This window comes from Cervus canadensis, chromosome 11 (assembly GCF_019320065.1).
Source record: "Cervus canadensis isolate Bull #8, Minnesota chromosome 11, ASM1932006v1, whole genome shotgun sequence".
Taxonomy (NCBI): Eukaryota; Metazoa; Chordata; class Mammalia; order Artiodactyla; family Cervidae; genus Cervus; species Cervus canadensis.
This window is the reverse complement of record NC_057396.1, coordinates 53,876,558-53,893,673: the sequence shown is the minus strand read 5'-3', so window position 1 is coordinate 53,893,673 and position 17,116 is coordinate 53,876,558. Positions and strand designations below refer to the sequence as shown.

At 34.6% G+C, this 17,116-nt stretch overlaps 1 protein-coding gene across 5 annotated transcripts in view; it reads right to left on the bottom strand.

Moving 5' to 3' along the window:
• Positions 1-17,116, bottom strand: part of METTL15 (methyltransferase like 15) — a 201,847-nt gene that overhangs the window by 106,564 nt on the left and 78,167 nt on the right. The gene's annotated exons all lie outside the window — the stretch shown is intronic.

Below are 17,116 nucleotides of genomic sequence, written 5' to 3'. Positions count from 1 at the left end.
ATATTAAAAAAATATTATAAATATTTATATATAGATATAGATAGATGTGTGTGTGTGTGTGTGTAAAACTGAGTCACTTTGGTGTATAACACAGATTATCGTAACACTGTAAATCAACTATACTTCAATTAAAAAACAAAAAGGCCAGACGGGAAGAAATGAAGCCTGGAGAATAAGAAATAAATATGTGAAAAGGTAGTAGAATTGTAGTTAATTTGGAAGCCAAGATACTCTCAACACATCCTCTGAAAGTTATGCTCTTTAGTTTAATGCACTCTCTCAATTTCACTGGTATGATGAAAATAAAAACAATTATTTCAATAATACTGAATATTATGACAACATACACTAGAAGTCAGACTGTTAAAAATGCTTAAATATAAAACTTTTTTAAAAGTTCATGTGTACATCGCACAAAAGAAATTCCTATAATGGATTTGAACATTTCTCTGTCCTGAATGTTATAACTTTTTCAAGGGAGAGTGGTCAGAGACAAGGCACAATTATGGTTTGATTTTTTTTTTTTGCCTATAGGCTACCATGCTGAGGCCTGTATTCCAATCACACCCTCAGAAAACTTTAGCCTACTATTCAAAGAATAATGCGGAGGAAGTCTTCTGATGGAAATTGAGAAGAGGAGGTATATAAAGTATTATATAAGATGTAAATGTGATGAAAAGGTACAGGAACTGCTTTTTAATAAATTTTTTAGGATAACTTAACCTTGCACTTCTATAACTGTCAGCATGAAAGGTATAGCTACATATATTTTTCACCTTTTTAAATAGTAACTTTAAAACAATACTTGAAGTCTTATTATTTTTATGGATGTTAACAGTACATACTTAAATCTCAAGATTGAATAATTTCCTCTCCCAGGCTGTATACTTATTTTATACAACTATGAAAAAGTAAAAATCTTCCATCATAGTTCACCTCAGTTTTAAAATTGCTAGCAGTTTAGCATGATTTAAACAGAGAAATTTTCTAGGCTTGGAAAAGCTATATATGTAAACAAGGTAGTTGAACTGTAGTCATACTTTTTGTTAAACCCTAATATCAAATCTTATATAACTCTAGATTTAAACTAAGAGTATATAAAATTAAATAATTTGATATGATTGCCTTCTCTCAAGCCAGGAAAGTCCCAATCAATATTTAAAAAGAAAAATTCTCATTATTAAAAAATAATCTGGAAAATGTGAATGAGATGATTATAATTTACATGATTATTTTTTAATCTATCATGATTATGCCCTTGGTGATATACTTACAATCAAGGAAGTTTTCATAGAAAAAACATAATCTACTATTACCAGTCAAGTGTAACACAAAGGATGAAATGGGAGACAAATGGGATTTATGAAATGAGAACTGAACCCTACCATATGTCTTGGGTTAATAGGTGAGCGGAGCCATCAAATTTCATTTTAAAAATTCTAATACACAATGCCCATCAAAAATAATAAGTGACATCTAGGCCTTGTGAGTTACCCAGCACTACAATTGAAAAAGGAGCCAATTAGTTTTTCCTTTCTCTTGGGTCATTAACATGACATATGATTACATTTTTTAATTTGTACAATTTGATAATAAGGAAACTGGACAATTTTTCTTTGCTTAACAAATGTACAAGAACAATAAATCTGAATGTTTCAAAATAATCTTTTTATGAATCTCAACTATACATATTTGCAAATGTTTATTTTATGCTACAAACATATGGAACTCTTTCTTTGAAATTACCTGATATAATTTATCTAAAAAGCCAAACCCATATTTGATATCAAGAGTTTTTTTCTGGTAATTTCATTTTATACCTGCATGCTGCTGCTGCTGCTGCTAAGTCGCTTCAGTCGTGTGTGACTCTGTGGGACCTCATAGACGGCAGCCCACCAGGCTCCCCCATCCGTGGGATTCTCCAGGCAAGAACACTGGAGTGGGTTGCCATTTCCTTCTCCAATGCATGAAAGTGAAAAGTGAAAGTGAAGTCGCTTAGTCGTGTCGGACTCTTAGCGACCCCATGGACCGCAGCCCACCAGGCTCCTCCGTCCACGGGATTTTCCAGGCAAGAGTACTGGAGTGGGCTGCCATTGCCTTCTCCGAATACCTGCATAACCCTGGCCAAATCATTTTAGCTACCTAAGTTTCAAATTCTTCATCTAAGAAGTGGGAATAAAACATACTCTTGTTTACCTTAAAATTTATAAAGATTATCTTATTTCTTCCTTACAACCTTGAAGGTGTTAGTGTTTTCTACACACAGAAATGAAAATTAGCAGCAGCTGCTGCTGCTGCTGCCGCTAAGTCGCTTCAGTCGTGTCCGCCTCTGTGTGACCCCACAGACAGCAGCCCACGGGGCTCCCCCGTCCCTGGGACTCTCCAGGCAAGAACACTGAAGTGGGGTGCCATTTCCTTCTCCAATGCAGGAAAGTGAAAAGGGAAAGTGAAGTCGCTCAGACTAAGCTAGGAAGTGGCAAATGCAACAGCTGAATACAGGTGTATCTGGCTCTAAACCACTCTGAGTATGCATTAAATCAATAAAATCTATATATTTGCACACTGCTTTATGGCTTTCCAAGCATTAATGTTTTCCTACTTGGTCTAACAAAAGTCTGTAAAGGAGTATGGAAAAGTGGCATTATCCACATTTTTACAAACAGAAAACTCAGGTTCAGAGAGAAAATGTCATTTGATTAAGATCATATTACCAGTAAGTGAGGGAAAGAGAATTCTAAACAAGGGCTCACCATCTCTCTTTTTGAAAGAAATAAAGAGAAAAAGGGAGGGAAGGAACAAAACAAAAAATAAGAAAAAAAAATAAGTGTATGGTATAAGAATCATGCCCTATATGGCTTTATAAAAAGTATACAAGAAAAATTTACTGTTTTATAGATGACTCATTCCCACTGGAACTTAGGCTCTTGAAAATCCATCTTTATGCATCTCTCTCTCTTTCCCCCTCCCGCACTCCCTCCCTCCTTCTCTCTCTCTCTCTCCCCCTCTCTGTTCCTCTTCTCCTGTTTCAAGCAGACACCTAGGTATCTAGAGCTTTAGAATGTATGTTCTTCCAGGATTTTTGCACAAAAAAAGGAAAAAACTTTCTACAACCACTTTTATATCTTTTAGTTACCAAAAAAACCACAAATTTCAGAAAGAGAGAAAGCTAGTTACACACTGGGTAGGTGGTATCTTTAAGAAAAAGAAAGAGATTTCTTTGAAATTGAGTAGAAGAGAGATGGAAAAGATGAACAAATTCCAGAGAGGTGCAGGACCAATGAAGTGACTGACAGATGGTAAGATCTCAGAGCTGCTAGTTAGATGACAGAATGAAGGGGATGGATCCTTGGTCATGGGGTTCCCCGTACTACCAGAGAGTTCCATGCCTTGCTATGGCATAGAAGAAGCAGAACCAACCATTGGTCCTAGAAGGTCTACACAGGTTAAAATAAAAGGCATCTCAGGGGAAATTAAATGTGATATGAGGTGAGTAAGATGATGCAGGGCTTTGGCATAGCTCTGGATGGTGTGTGGGGTCTGGAGGATAAATGAAATTGATAGCTTTATAGAACAGGGAGACTGAGGATCAGAATTGAAATGAAGGTGATTTAAAGAAAATAAAAAACTAGCTTTTGCAGAACAGGATGCATAACTACAATTCTTCAAATTGCCTCCAATTTAATATGGTAGTATCAGTGCACAGTAGTAGGTGTGTAGTATGTATTTAATGATGTGATGTGAAAAAAAGAGCTAAGTCTCCCAATGCAACTATGAAGACAGCAATACTCATTTGTATATATGAATTCAGAAATACTCTTCAAGATTTAAGACTCATTATGATAGTATCACATAAAAGAGTCACAAGATGCCCAACTTTTAAGCCATTTAGAATCTATGTATTCCTAATATTAGCAGAGACTCATTAATAACAGAACTTCTTCAGAATATTAATAATGATAAATAATTATACAACTCTATAACATGCTGTTATTTACTGATCAATCTCCTTTGAAACAAGAAAATGAAGACTTCTTAGTTTGGGTTAGCTCTTTTGATCAAATACAACTCAATGAGATTTTATCCCCATGGTCTTCTAAATATCATAGAAAAGATTAGATTTTACTTTTCACCATGATGAGTCACACTTGACTAGCTGACCAGTAACTGTGGATCTGATGCGGACGTGATACAAACTCCGAATTTCAGAGCTCAGAGGGTCACCCTCGTTGTTCAGTCGCTCAGTCGTGTCCGACTCTGCGACTCTGCAGACTGCAGCACCCCAGGCCTCCCTGTCCTTCACCATCACCCAGAGCTGGCTCGAACTCACGTCCATTGAGTCGGTGATGCCATCCAACCATCTCATCCTCTGTTGTCCCCTTCTCCTCCTGCCTTCAATCCTTCCCAGGATCAGGGTCTTTTCTAATGAGTTGACTCTGCATCAGATGGCCAAAGTGTTGGAGCTTCAGCTTCAGCATCAGTCCTTCTGATGAATATTCAGGACTGATTCAGAGGGATATAACAAACTATTTATTCCACCCCCTCATTTTACTTATGAAGAGACCAAGGCCTAAAGAAGGTAGCTGGTAGCTAGTTGAGGGCAAAGTTAATACTAAAAAGCAGATCCTGTGCTCCTTCCACTTCATCTCATAATACTCCCCCACTGAAATTACATAATCACGTTGTAATAAAAACAATTCCTCATTGAAAAAGCATTTTCCTAATACAAAGATATATGCAAGTGGGAACTCTGGACAATGAGCCTCCAACACAGTTAAAAACAATTACTGTTCTACCATTTTAATTTTCTTAAGAATTTATGATGATAAGTATGTTGAACTAAATTCCAAAGACAATTATGTTTTATATGCGGCCTGAAAAAAAATGTCTGGCCATTATGTACAAGAGAAACTAATGAAGACTTACTTCTTGAGATGTTACAGTTTTCACATGGATCTTGAAACTGAGAACAAAAAATTAAAACACCTAAAATCATAAACTCACAGGTGATTAAAGCTAGAAGGACCTTTAGAGATAATCCAAATTTATCATCATTATATATCACTCTGTCTTTATAGATTATATCTATATCCCTTTTATATAATATCTCTCAAATGTGATATCCTTTAAGACAGCTAAGGATACTCTCTGAAGGGGTGAGACTGACAGAAATCACGGGATTTGCCCCAGATCACCCTCCATGGACTAGATACTTAAATGATTCTTTTTTTCCAATATAAGACTTCTAATCCTTGACATTTTCACACTGGAACAACACTGTTAAAATTGGACGGGAAAACGTTTTTAGCCATTAACAGTACGAGGGCAGATCTTCCAATTTCATTTTTCTAATGTTGATTAGTCATTTCCAATCTGTGCAAGATTTTTAATAGTAAGTTCTCATCTGAATTTGGAAACAATATGGCCTGATTTCACTTCAAAATTTCTTCCTATGACTATTTTCTTTTCTGGCAATTACTCATTTTTAATTTTTCAAATTAAAATGTTTTTGAAAGAACATTAGTTAAACTTCACCTATTTGTAACTAGTTTCATTTTGAAATACTGAAATGTCTCAGGAATATACTTAACTTTCTAGAGTTTTTTCAGGAGGTTATTAAATTAAAATGCATGGCATTAATTAATAATCTGTGTATTTATGGAACATCCAATATAGATAAGGCCATAGAAGGTAATACAAAGATAAGTTAGGAGACTTCCAGTTTGGTGAGACTTCAGACATGCTTACAAATAACAATTAGTAAAAAGAAATCAACAATATAAGAAAGATATATATATAATATTTTACAAGGAGCAAAAATAAATATTAATTTTAATCAGAAATTAGATGAATGAAAGTGTAGTAGGTTACAGTTCATCTGGGTCTTGAGGCTGGGCAGAAGTCAGAGCTTACCCTTTCTTTTCATGCTCCATAGTCTCCAAAACTAATCAGTTATCAAGTTCAGTTGATTTTATCATACAAATATATCTTAAATCTTTCTTTTTCCATCATCAATTCAAAGTACCCAAACTTCTTTGCTTTATTAATCCAATAATCTCAAAACTCATCCCATACCTCTAATTTCACTTCTAATTCTTCTCACTACACTGTTAACAGGATATCCTTTCTAAAATAAAATAGCAGCATGTGGCATTCCTACTTAAACCCTCTCACAGGCTCTCCAAAAGTCCATGATACAGTCCAAACTTCCAGGGAAAATGGACAATGTTCTTCACATTCTGGCCTCTTCATTTCTTGCCAACATTATCTCTCATTACACCCAGACACGAATTTTACAATGTATTCTACAGCCATTCAGAAGTATGTGCAATAATCAAATATGCCAAGCTGTCTCATGCCCTCTCTACCATTTATCTTGTTTCATCTCTCTCAAACTTTATTCTCAAATAATTTTGAGAACACTAATATGTCCACAGCTCTATTTCAAAAGTTAGAAATATAACAGTAGGCCTAAATAGACATGGGTCCTGCCCTCATGTAGTTTTCAGCCTGGAGGCCTGAGTATCTCTAATATAGTATCTTTTTATTATTACTATATTTTTTTCAGAATAACCTCTGAAAGTGTCCTAAACATTTGTGTCCCTGGTGCCAAACAATAAATAATACACAGAATGTAATCCATAAATACCTGCTGGATAAATAAAAACAAAGAGAATTAGAATTTTAAAAAGGTATAGACATAGGAAAGGAAATGTCTGGTATAAGGAGAGCATGCTCGTCTAGACTCCAGGATTTATTAGAAGAAGAGAGTAGAAAGGAGAAAAAGGGAAAAAAGAGAAATGGAAAAAAAAAAAAAAGAAACATTCATGTATGCTCCAGACACTGGGTGAGTTTTGCAGTATGCAGCCTGTCTTACTGCTGGCAGCAGCAGGGTAAGATAGACAAGCTAGAGATCATGCAGGACAGGCAGTATGAGATCCAACTGCAGCAGTCCTAAAAGGCCAGGCTAAGTCATTTATACCATATTTGCTAGACACTGGACAGCTCTGAGGGCTTCTTTTTTTTATATACCAAATTTGACTGCCAACAGTATGAGATGGATGGTGTGAGAATATAGCAGTGACCTGGTGTGGGGCACTCAGCTGAGAGGACACAAAAGCCTGAAATGGCAACAGGAATGGAAACTAATAGCAAATGTATGCATGCTTATTTCATACTTAATTTATGCAAAATGTTGTGCTAAATATTTTATCTGTAGTTTTCAATCATTTTATATGTAGGCATAAATACACACACATATTTAGTTAATTGAATGCAATTTCCAAAACCACACTCTGAGTCAAGTCACTATTATTATTACTATTTTACAGAGGAGAAAGGGGAAATTTAGAGAGGGTTAGGCAAGCTGTCTGAGGCACAGCTAATGAATGGTGAAACCTGATTTCAAAAACAGCTCTGTCTCCTGAACATATACTACTAATTAGTTTGCTTTTTTACAGAGGTAAGACAGTAATTATTATAGATGTGGTGAGTGAAGAAGTAAGAAGAACTGTTTAAAGGATCACAAAGCATGCTATCTAGGTAACTAAGAGGTAACTAACACCATTTATTTTGCAATTATGTTAACCATGCCACACACTTTAAAAACTTGATCTCATATAATTCTTACCACAGCCTGCACAGTAGGTAAGATAATTCTACTTTACAGATGAGTGTATCAGAGTCATTTACTTAAGAAAATATGAATTAGTGGTACAATTAGAGATTGAGGCAGAAATAGGCATTTCCTTTCCCTTACTTCTGCACTGCCGTCCATGCCCTGCCACCTCCCAGTTAGGATCAGAAGGGCCAAGTATCAACTTCTTACTCCAAAAGAGAGAAAACTAAAAATATGTGAGGATACAGGCAGCTTGAGAGGGAGAACAAAGAGGTTTAAGAATTTCAAAGAGGAGTAGAATAAGTCTTTGTAGTAAACTTGAAACAGTGAAGCGAGGAATATTGCTGAACAGAGATTTTGAAGAGAGTTTAAAACACACACGCATACTCACGTGTAATAGGTCCAATGATAATAGCAGTAATACATAGAGGAAGCAAGAACTTTGGTTCCTGAAAGTGCTTGAAGAACATTAAGTCCTAATTGTATTTTTAAAAGCTCATCCAAATAAAACACACACACATATATATATGAGTAAGAAAAATTATTTTCATTATATATATTACACTATATATTACACCATGAGCCTTTGGAAACACTGTGCCCCAAATATAATGTACCTGACATACATTTACCAAATGGAACAGAGGAGAGCTCTTTGATGTAGCTAGTGAGAAAAATGTTGAGATGAGCTAGTTATTTGGATATATGATATATCAGATAGTCTGACAAAAAAAAAAACAAACCCTAGAAAGTAATCTGGTTTATAATGTCACTGAGATGTTTGTAATTGCTGAGGCAAGCTATTATTCCACCATTGTGTAATTAAATCACTCAGACTCTCAGAGACTTCTGTAAGACTTTACTTATGTTTTCTGTCTAATCTGTTGACAGGTAGACATTTGTCATACTGATGCATTTGCAGACCAGAAATAAATTAGAACATATAACTGTGAACATAGAAGGCCACCAACCTCATAGTCAGCAACCATTTCTCCTACAAAACCCCTTGATTTATTGTTGTCTTGTCAAGGTCTGTTGAGTATCTGTCTGTTATGTGCTTATTTTTGTTTGATTTGTAACTATTACATGGGCTTATGTAAAAGGAAAAAAATCTCAAAAGAACATAAAAGTTATACCACAAACAAAACAATCAATGCATTGCAATAAATTTATCTTCTTTCTCATTTTATCAAGAGTATTGGTGTTACTATGATGACTCATTCTGCCAAAATTCTGTAAACATTTCATCTTGTAGCTTAAATTATACCTTATTCACAAAAGAAATCTTACTTGTCACAACAAAACTTATTTTTCTCTTCTTCACAAAATATGTTCTTCAATTATATCGAACAATTAGAGTATTCATCCTTGCTGGTGATGAGTAACTTTTACTCTTACCTATAATAAGGAATGAATTTCAATCACAAATCTTAGCCCTGTACAATGGACTGCCATTTGATCTGCTTTCAAATACAATGGTTGAATTAACACAAATGACTAGGAACAATATGACATGAGCGGTCTCAATAAGCTTAATTTCTCAAAGGTCTCAGGCACAGACAATGCTAATCTGTCAGTATCTTTTAGAATAAGAAAAATAGTTTTTATTCAACACCATCAAGAAATTCAGACAATATATTCTGGACAGACTTTTCTAGGAATAACACACAACTACCAAGAATGACAGACAGTTATTTTCTTCTAAGGATTATTAAGTGTATAGATATGGAAAAATAATGTAAAAATAATGAAATACTGGATTCTTACATCAATGAGTTCAGCAAATGCTCTTTCCAAAAATTTTTGACGGGGGGTGGGGGGCACAAGTCATTTTACTGATGGTGGCTTCAACATGGTTTAAGTATTAAATCTTAATCACCATTAAAATAAAACCAATGATGGAAATATTTTCTATTACTCAGCCTCCCAATAACATTAACTTTATACACATCAAAACAAACCTATATACATAAATTGCTGTTGTTTATTCGCCCAGTTGTATCTGACTCTTTTGTGACCCCATGGATTGGGATTTTCCAGGCAAGAATACTGGAGTGGTTTGCCATTTCCTTTCTCCAGGGGATCTTCCTAGCCCAGGGGTCAAACCTGCATCTCCTGAATTCTTTACCACTAAGCCACTGGGGAAGTCCCATATACAAAAGTATTAGTGTTTAATTCAATGTGTAGATATGTGTCTATGTGTATGCATGTGCATGCACATGTATAAGGGTGGGTGAGGAGGAACTTCCATATTCCTTAACTTGTTTAAACATGTGACTCAAGATTGGACAACTTTCAGACTAAGGTACACTACACAACCATGAAATCCTCATGTGGAGTACATGTTAGAAAGTAAAACTTAAGAAGTTACAAAGAGTTTCATAAGTTAGGAAGAAGAAAAATAATAAAAAAAAGTCTTTAAAAATTCACAATTAGAAGAGGCAAGTTCAAGAAAATATCTAATCTAATCTAGAACAAATTGCTTCTGTGACTTTCAATACTACATTAATTGAAAAATAAGATATGAATGAGGCAGCAGGGTATACAAGAAAGAGATCAAAGGTCAAAATATCTGATTTGTGATCCAGAATCTATCATTTAATTGCCATAAAGGTTGGGCAAGTTACTTAATTTCTCTGAATCTCAATTTCCTCATGTGTAAATGGAGACAAATATACCATTTTAGCCCATATCACCAGGTTAGTGGGATATGCAAATAAGACAATATCCTTGAAGAAAATTTGAAAATGGTATAGTGCTATGTAAATAATATTAATAAAATACATCTTAATTAAGAAAATAATTATTCACAAAAGGCCTAAATTCCATAATAATTTATCCACGCATGCTATGTTGCTTCAGTTCTGTCCAAGGCTGTGTGAATCAATGGACTGTAGCCCTCCAGGCTCCTCTGTCCATGTGGATTCTCCAGACAAGAATACTGGAGTAGGCTGCTATGCCTCTTCCAGGGGATCTTCCCAACCCAGGGACTGAAGCCCTGTCTGTTACATCTTCTGCACTGGCAGGCAGGTTCTTTACCACTAGCACCACCTGGGAACCCCAAATAATTTATACTGAATACAAAAGTAATTTAGCATACAAAAAAACATTCCATAGCTTCTTAATTTGAAGGAATACAAATAGAACATTCAGTTGGCAGATGGTCTTTAAAAGGAGCCTCTCAATAATGCTAAGACTTCTAGAGGGAGAAGTTTCAAAGAATTTTAAATGCAATAAAAATCACCTATATATAAAAAAAAATCACCTATAATATATCTGAAATAAGACAATTTCATAATTACTCTGACTTTGCTATGTCTTAAAACTAAGAAAATATTTTTGAATTATCTTCTAATTCAGCCCAAATTAAAAAAATACAGCTTACTAGATGATCTTTTAAATACTCTTTAAAAGCAAATGTTTAAAATGTAAATATTATTATTACTTTTCTTGTTCAGAAAGTAATACCTTTAAAGATTTTTAGTATTGCCCTTTAAAATTTTATCACAATACTACTAATCATATTTTGGAGCATAAACAACTGCATTTTCAAATGAATTGGACAGTAGGCCTAATTTAACCACAATGGTATTCTGACATGTTACTAGAAACAAAGAAACCAAAAGTTCTCAATTTTTAACTGACCAGGAAGACTTTATACATGTTTCAATTGTGGTCAAATGAAGTTGACCAAATGAAGCAACAGTCATACTAAAATCAATTATCCAATTACCTTGATAACAAAGTAAAAATTATACATTTATTGTATAAATTCTGTATGGAGTATAGAGAATTTTGGAGTATAAATTTTACAGGGAGATACAAAGAATTATAAAGTATACTGCCAGTTTCCTAAAGGACATTCAGTCTGTTTGAAGAGACCAAACATGAATCCCTGAAATGATTAAATAACAAAATTCCAGACATGCCAAGTGTCAGTGTATAGTTATATGTCAGTGTTAACAAAGAGTAAATTATGTTTTATGGAAGCAAGTAACACTATAGCCGGTCATGGTCTGAAAAGTCTCCCTCCTCAAAGAAGATGGCCCCAAGTCAAACCTCGGTTAGAACCAGCTAAGCATAACAGAGGAAAGAAGGTGCACCAGAAGAAAGGAAAAATCTGAAATAAAGTCAAAGGAATATTATCCTTGAATCATTAACTGGTCTAATTGTATAGCATACAGGACTTGTAAAAAGAATTAAATAGACTAGATTGAATGTTAGGTTGTTTAAGGTTTCTGAGTCTGCTCTTAGTTATAAAATGAACTCTGAAACACTCACCTTACAGGGTTACAATGAGAATGAAATAAATTTGTGTATATAAAGTGCTTAGAATACTTCCTGGCACATAGTAAGTGATTAAAAGTAATAATTATAAAGATGATGATAATAATAATAATGATACTTACTACTTCCACTTTCAAGAAGCACAAAAACAGATGAGAGGCCATGAAGCATAGGACTTGCACTAGGATAATGACAGGTAGGAATGGAAGGGTTCATACGAGGAATGCTACCATGAAGAAGCACTCATAAGAATCAAAGCTTAGTTTAGATACAAATGATAAGGCTGTAAAAAATGTCAAAGTTGTCACAAAACTTTCAAACCTATTTGGATCAAAGAAAGATGACAGCACTGACCATAAAAACCTCTGCTATAATCAGATTAATAATCTTTTTTTTACTAGAAATCAACATGATCCTCTCAAAATCTGACCCTCTCAAAATCTAAAGTACCAATTCATAAGTAGAGGCATTTTTTCCTTCATACTCATGACCACTTCTAGTTTATCATATTGCTTTACATTTAAACCAATGACACTAACAGGTGTTAACAATCAATTCTAGATCACTAACAGAGAATGGGTCATCCTATAAATCGATCCTCATTATTATTAATAATAGCAAAGATTCACCAGATCCTTTCTATGTATGACAACTGGGGGCTATTTACATGACAGCTTTATGAGGCAGATTTTATTATTGTCTCTATCTCACGTGGAGAAATATTTGCCTAAGGTCGCATGGTTAATACATTACAGAGTTATCTGAAACTTTGCAGCCTCTCCTTTGATATGCTCCTAACAAAACTTGCTATAGTGTCTATAATTTATTTGAGTGGCACAAATATCAAATCATGTCATTCCTTTTCTGCTCACAACTTTCTAATGACCTCCTATTTCACAAAGCCCTTCAAAAAAAAAAAAAAAGAAACCCCAGCAAACCTCATCTAACTTAAATGACTCCATCTTCTACTTCATCTTAACTTCTACTCCTCTACTCCTGAATCATCATTCTAAATAGCAGAGCCTCCTTATTGTCCCTCAAACTCATGCCCGTTACAAAGCATTTGTACTTAATGTGCCACCTGCCTGCCCGACCACAGCAGATATTCAAGGATGGAGCATGTGTTCTATCTTTCCTTCTAGGATTTTGCTTGAATATAATTTTCACTAAGGCTGTCCTCAAATAAAAGTTTTTTCCGCCATCAACCCTTATTTCTCCCTTGACCCTTCCCTTGCTTCACGTGTTCTTCACGGCACTTATCCATGTAACATAATCAACCTTAGAGCCTTCTTCTGTATTATGTTTATGATCTGTGTCACATCACGAGAAGACACGCTGTGAAAGAGGAAATACAGTTTTGTATCTCTGATACCTGGGACAGTACCTGTCACACGACTGCTGATATTGTGTAGTTGCTAAGTCATGTGTGACTCTTTTGTGACCCCAAGGACTGTAGCCTGCCAGACTCCTCTGTCCACGGGATTTCCCAGGCAAGGATACTGGAGTGGGTTGCCATTTCCTTTTCCAGGGGATATTCCTGACCAAGGGATCAAACCAGCATCTCTTACATTGGCAAGCAGATTCTTTACCACTGAGCCACCTGGGAAGCCCCGTCACATAGAGCTGAATAAATATTTGTTGAATGCATACAAATATCATATATTTGTAAGGATACAAACTACCAATAGGTAGTTAAATAAATTTTGTTTTCAAAGGATAAAGGGGAAAAGGAGTTATTATTTATTGAGCATCTAACATGTGCCAGAAGGTCTACTAGGTGTTTAGCATACATTAACTCACTAAACCGGAGAAGGCAATGGCACCCCACTCCAGTACTCTTGCCTGGAAAATCCCATGGATGGAGGAGCCTGATAGGCTGCAGTCCATGGGGTCGCTAGGAGTCGGACACGACTGAGCGACTTCACTTTCACTTTTCACTTTCATGCATTGGAGAAGGAAATGGCAACCCATTCCAGTGTTCTTGCCTGCAGAATCTCACGGACGGGGGAGCCTGGTGGGCTGCCGTCTATGGGGTCGCACAGAGTCAGACATGACTGAAGCGACTTGGCAGCAGCAGCAGCAGCAACTCACTAAACAATCAACTAATAATCCTGTGAGAGATAGATATTATTCACCCTGTTTGCCTAGGAAAGCCTATAAAATTCTTGAAGAACATATTGTTTGTCAAGAAAACCTCTTTTAGTAAACTTTCCTGCTGCTAAGTCACTTCAGTTGCGTCTGACTCTGTGCGACCCCATAGACGGCAGCCCACCAGGCTCCCCCGTCCCTGGGATTCTCCAGGCAAGAACACTGGAGTGGGTTGCCATTTCCTTCTCCAGTGCAGGAAAGTGAAAAGGGAAAGTGAAGTCACTCAGTCATGTCCGACTCGTAGCGACCCGATGGACTGCAGCCTACCAGGCTCCTCTGTCATGAAGATTTTGTTTAATCTGTATAGCCTTAAAATTCATTAGAGATAACTGGAATTAGTGTCAATTTTATTTGGTTTGAATCTTAGATTAGATTTTGGATTCTTCTAGGAGTTCTTCATTCTGATTATTGCATAAGATACGTCAATACTTTACCCAACTACTTCAACAGAACCTTCTAACAGTGCTAGAAAAACAGATAGGTACCCTTAAGACCACTGAAAATGAAGTTAACAAATGGGTTCATTTAGAAAAGGGTCTCCATTCTATGACCTTGGAAAGTTAATTAATAAAGGTGAGGCTTAACACAGTTATATGAAATAAAGAGATAATTCATATAAAAACACTTTATACACTGTAGATCACTACAAATATTATTATTGCTATTAAATATCTGACGGTGACAATAATGGCATGTCATCTAATTCTGTCTCAAATGTGTTTAGAAATACTATCTTTCAAAACAGCATAAATCAAAGATGAGAAAACTAAGTCAGAGAGTTAAAATGATTTATTGTCTATGAAAAATAATTAAAGAGCTTAAAGGTATCAGTATAACAGATATACCACCTGTTTAGCTTGACTTCATCGGGAACCTCAGAAGCCTATATGATGGTCTCCCTTCTTCGACCTGTGTTCATGAAACCTGTGTCGTGAGCCTCCCACACTTCCCGCAGTTATGACACTCCCCCCTCCCACTTTCAAAAAAGTGTGGCTGGAGTACTTGAAGCAATAAACCAGAATAATAAAAGCATTTCAGAGTTACAAAGGTATTTAAATGTCAAATATGCGCATTACTGCAGAGATTATTTAGGTTTCTAAACAATAATTGTAATATGAAAACTATTACAAGGATATTTTTTAAGCACCAGGACTACAATATGTTAAAATACAAGGGGAACAACTTCTTTAAACAAACAAAAAACTATAAATTGCTATAACAAAGGGAAGCTAGTCTTCCCTGTGTGTCTACTTTCACTTTTCAAGTGCTTCTTCGGAGTTATTTCTATTTGTTAAACAACAACCAAAAATCTCCAATATTTCCAATTCATTCTAAATTAAATCATCTTAAATCATGTTTTCTGGATTTGAGAAGCAAACACTATTAAATTACACAAAAAGTCAATTTTTCCGATTATTCCTTCAATCCTTCACCTAAAATTAAGTTTCTACTCTCAATTCTCCATCTTCAGTTCTAGATTTATGTCACAATAAACATGACTTCAAAATAAGCTGATAATCAGTTAAAGCCTAGAAAGTTATGCCAAGTTGTGTGTTACAGAATATGTTATGATTTGTTGTAAGACACAATCTTAAGAGAAGATACAAAGTAGAAAATATATCTTTGAATACCTGATCCTACAAAACAAACAAGCAAGCAAAGAAAGAAGTTTAGTTACCTATGATTGAAGTAAAAAGTAATACCTCAAATAACTTCAAATGATCTGGTTAATCATTTGAAAAAGGTTTAAAATACATAAACACTGAGTATATCAAATGAGATCAGGAACAGGCTAACATAAAATAATAAACATTAAAATATTAAACCAGATGAAGAAAATTCTTTCTTACTATTGCTGGGAAGAGAAAATTAGGCAGAAACAACTAGCACTTTCTGTTAATTAGCAAGATATTTTACTGTGAGAAGACAATGCTGAACTATTTTCTGACTACTAGTTTTCACAATAGGTTAAAAATAAATCAACTTTGCCTTTCAGGAGTTTATCTAATTTCAGACTTGTAATTGTTGTTACCGCTTAAAATGTTTCTATGCCAAAACCACTCTTCCATAACATATCACTGCTTGCTTTTTATATTTGGAGTTCATAATTAACACTAGGATACTACCACAAGATGTGAAATACACCACAGATGTACGTCCATACACTATTTTTATAGAAATATTTTTAAGTTGCAAAAAAAAAAAATTGTTCTAAAAAAGATTTGTTTTTACAAAAATGGTACAGTCCTTCAAAGTTAAATTTCTACGTTAACATAAAGTTTAAATAAATTTAGATACTCTTGCCTCTTTAAACCTCTATTTCAGGTTTTTTCTAAGTCTTCCAATTTTAGTTAATTGTTAAATTCTCAGGCGTATCGCACAAAGTACTAAAAAACCATAACATAAAGGAGGAAGAAAAGCAATTTGAATTACTGGTACAATTTGATACCTAAACAAAAGACATTATAAGGAAACAATCTAGATTTCACCAAATTACATAGAGAATAAATATTTACTTTAAAACTGCAGGTGAAATTTTAAATACAAGTATTGTGACCAATTTTAAATTCTACAGTCAAAAGCAAAAAACATCTATGCTAGAGTTCAATTCTACAAAACAATTTATAACTTCAGGTATAACTTTAGAATATAAACCTTAATATGATAATCATATGAAAGAAGCATCACTTGCATTCTAGGAGATATACAGTAACATTCTACTGTCAAGCAAAGTTATTATTAGTAGGCTCAGTGTTATAACTTCACTACACTGTACAATAAATGAAATCTAGGATAATTCTCATCAGAGCCAGTCTACATCTATTATTTTGGTTGAACAAGTTACAACTAAAGCAAATGAGCTAAGTATAGCAAATATGACTTAATCTATCATTAATTTTTTTAAATTTTGTTAATTGTTTTAATTTTTAATAATTCACATTATAATTCTATCTAATATAAACATGATTTTTGCTTCTTCTGTCATAATCATTTATCCAGGTTCTGAAACACATATAATTCAACAGATTAATTATTAAATATTTAATGTATAGGTAACATGCTAAT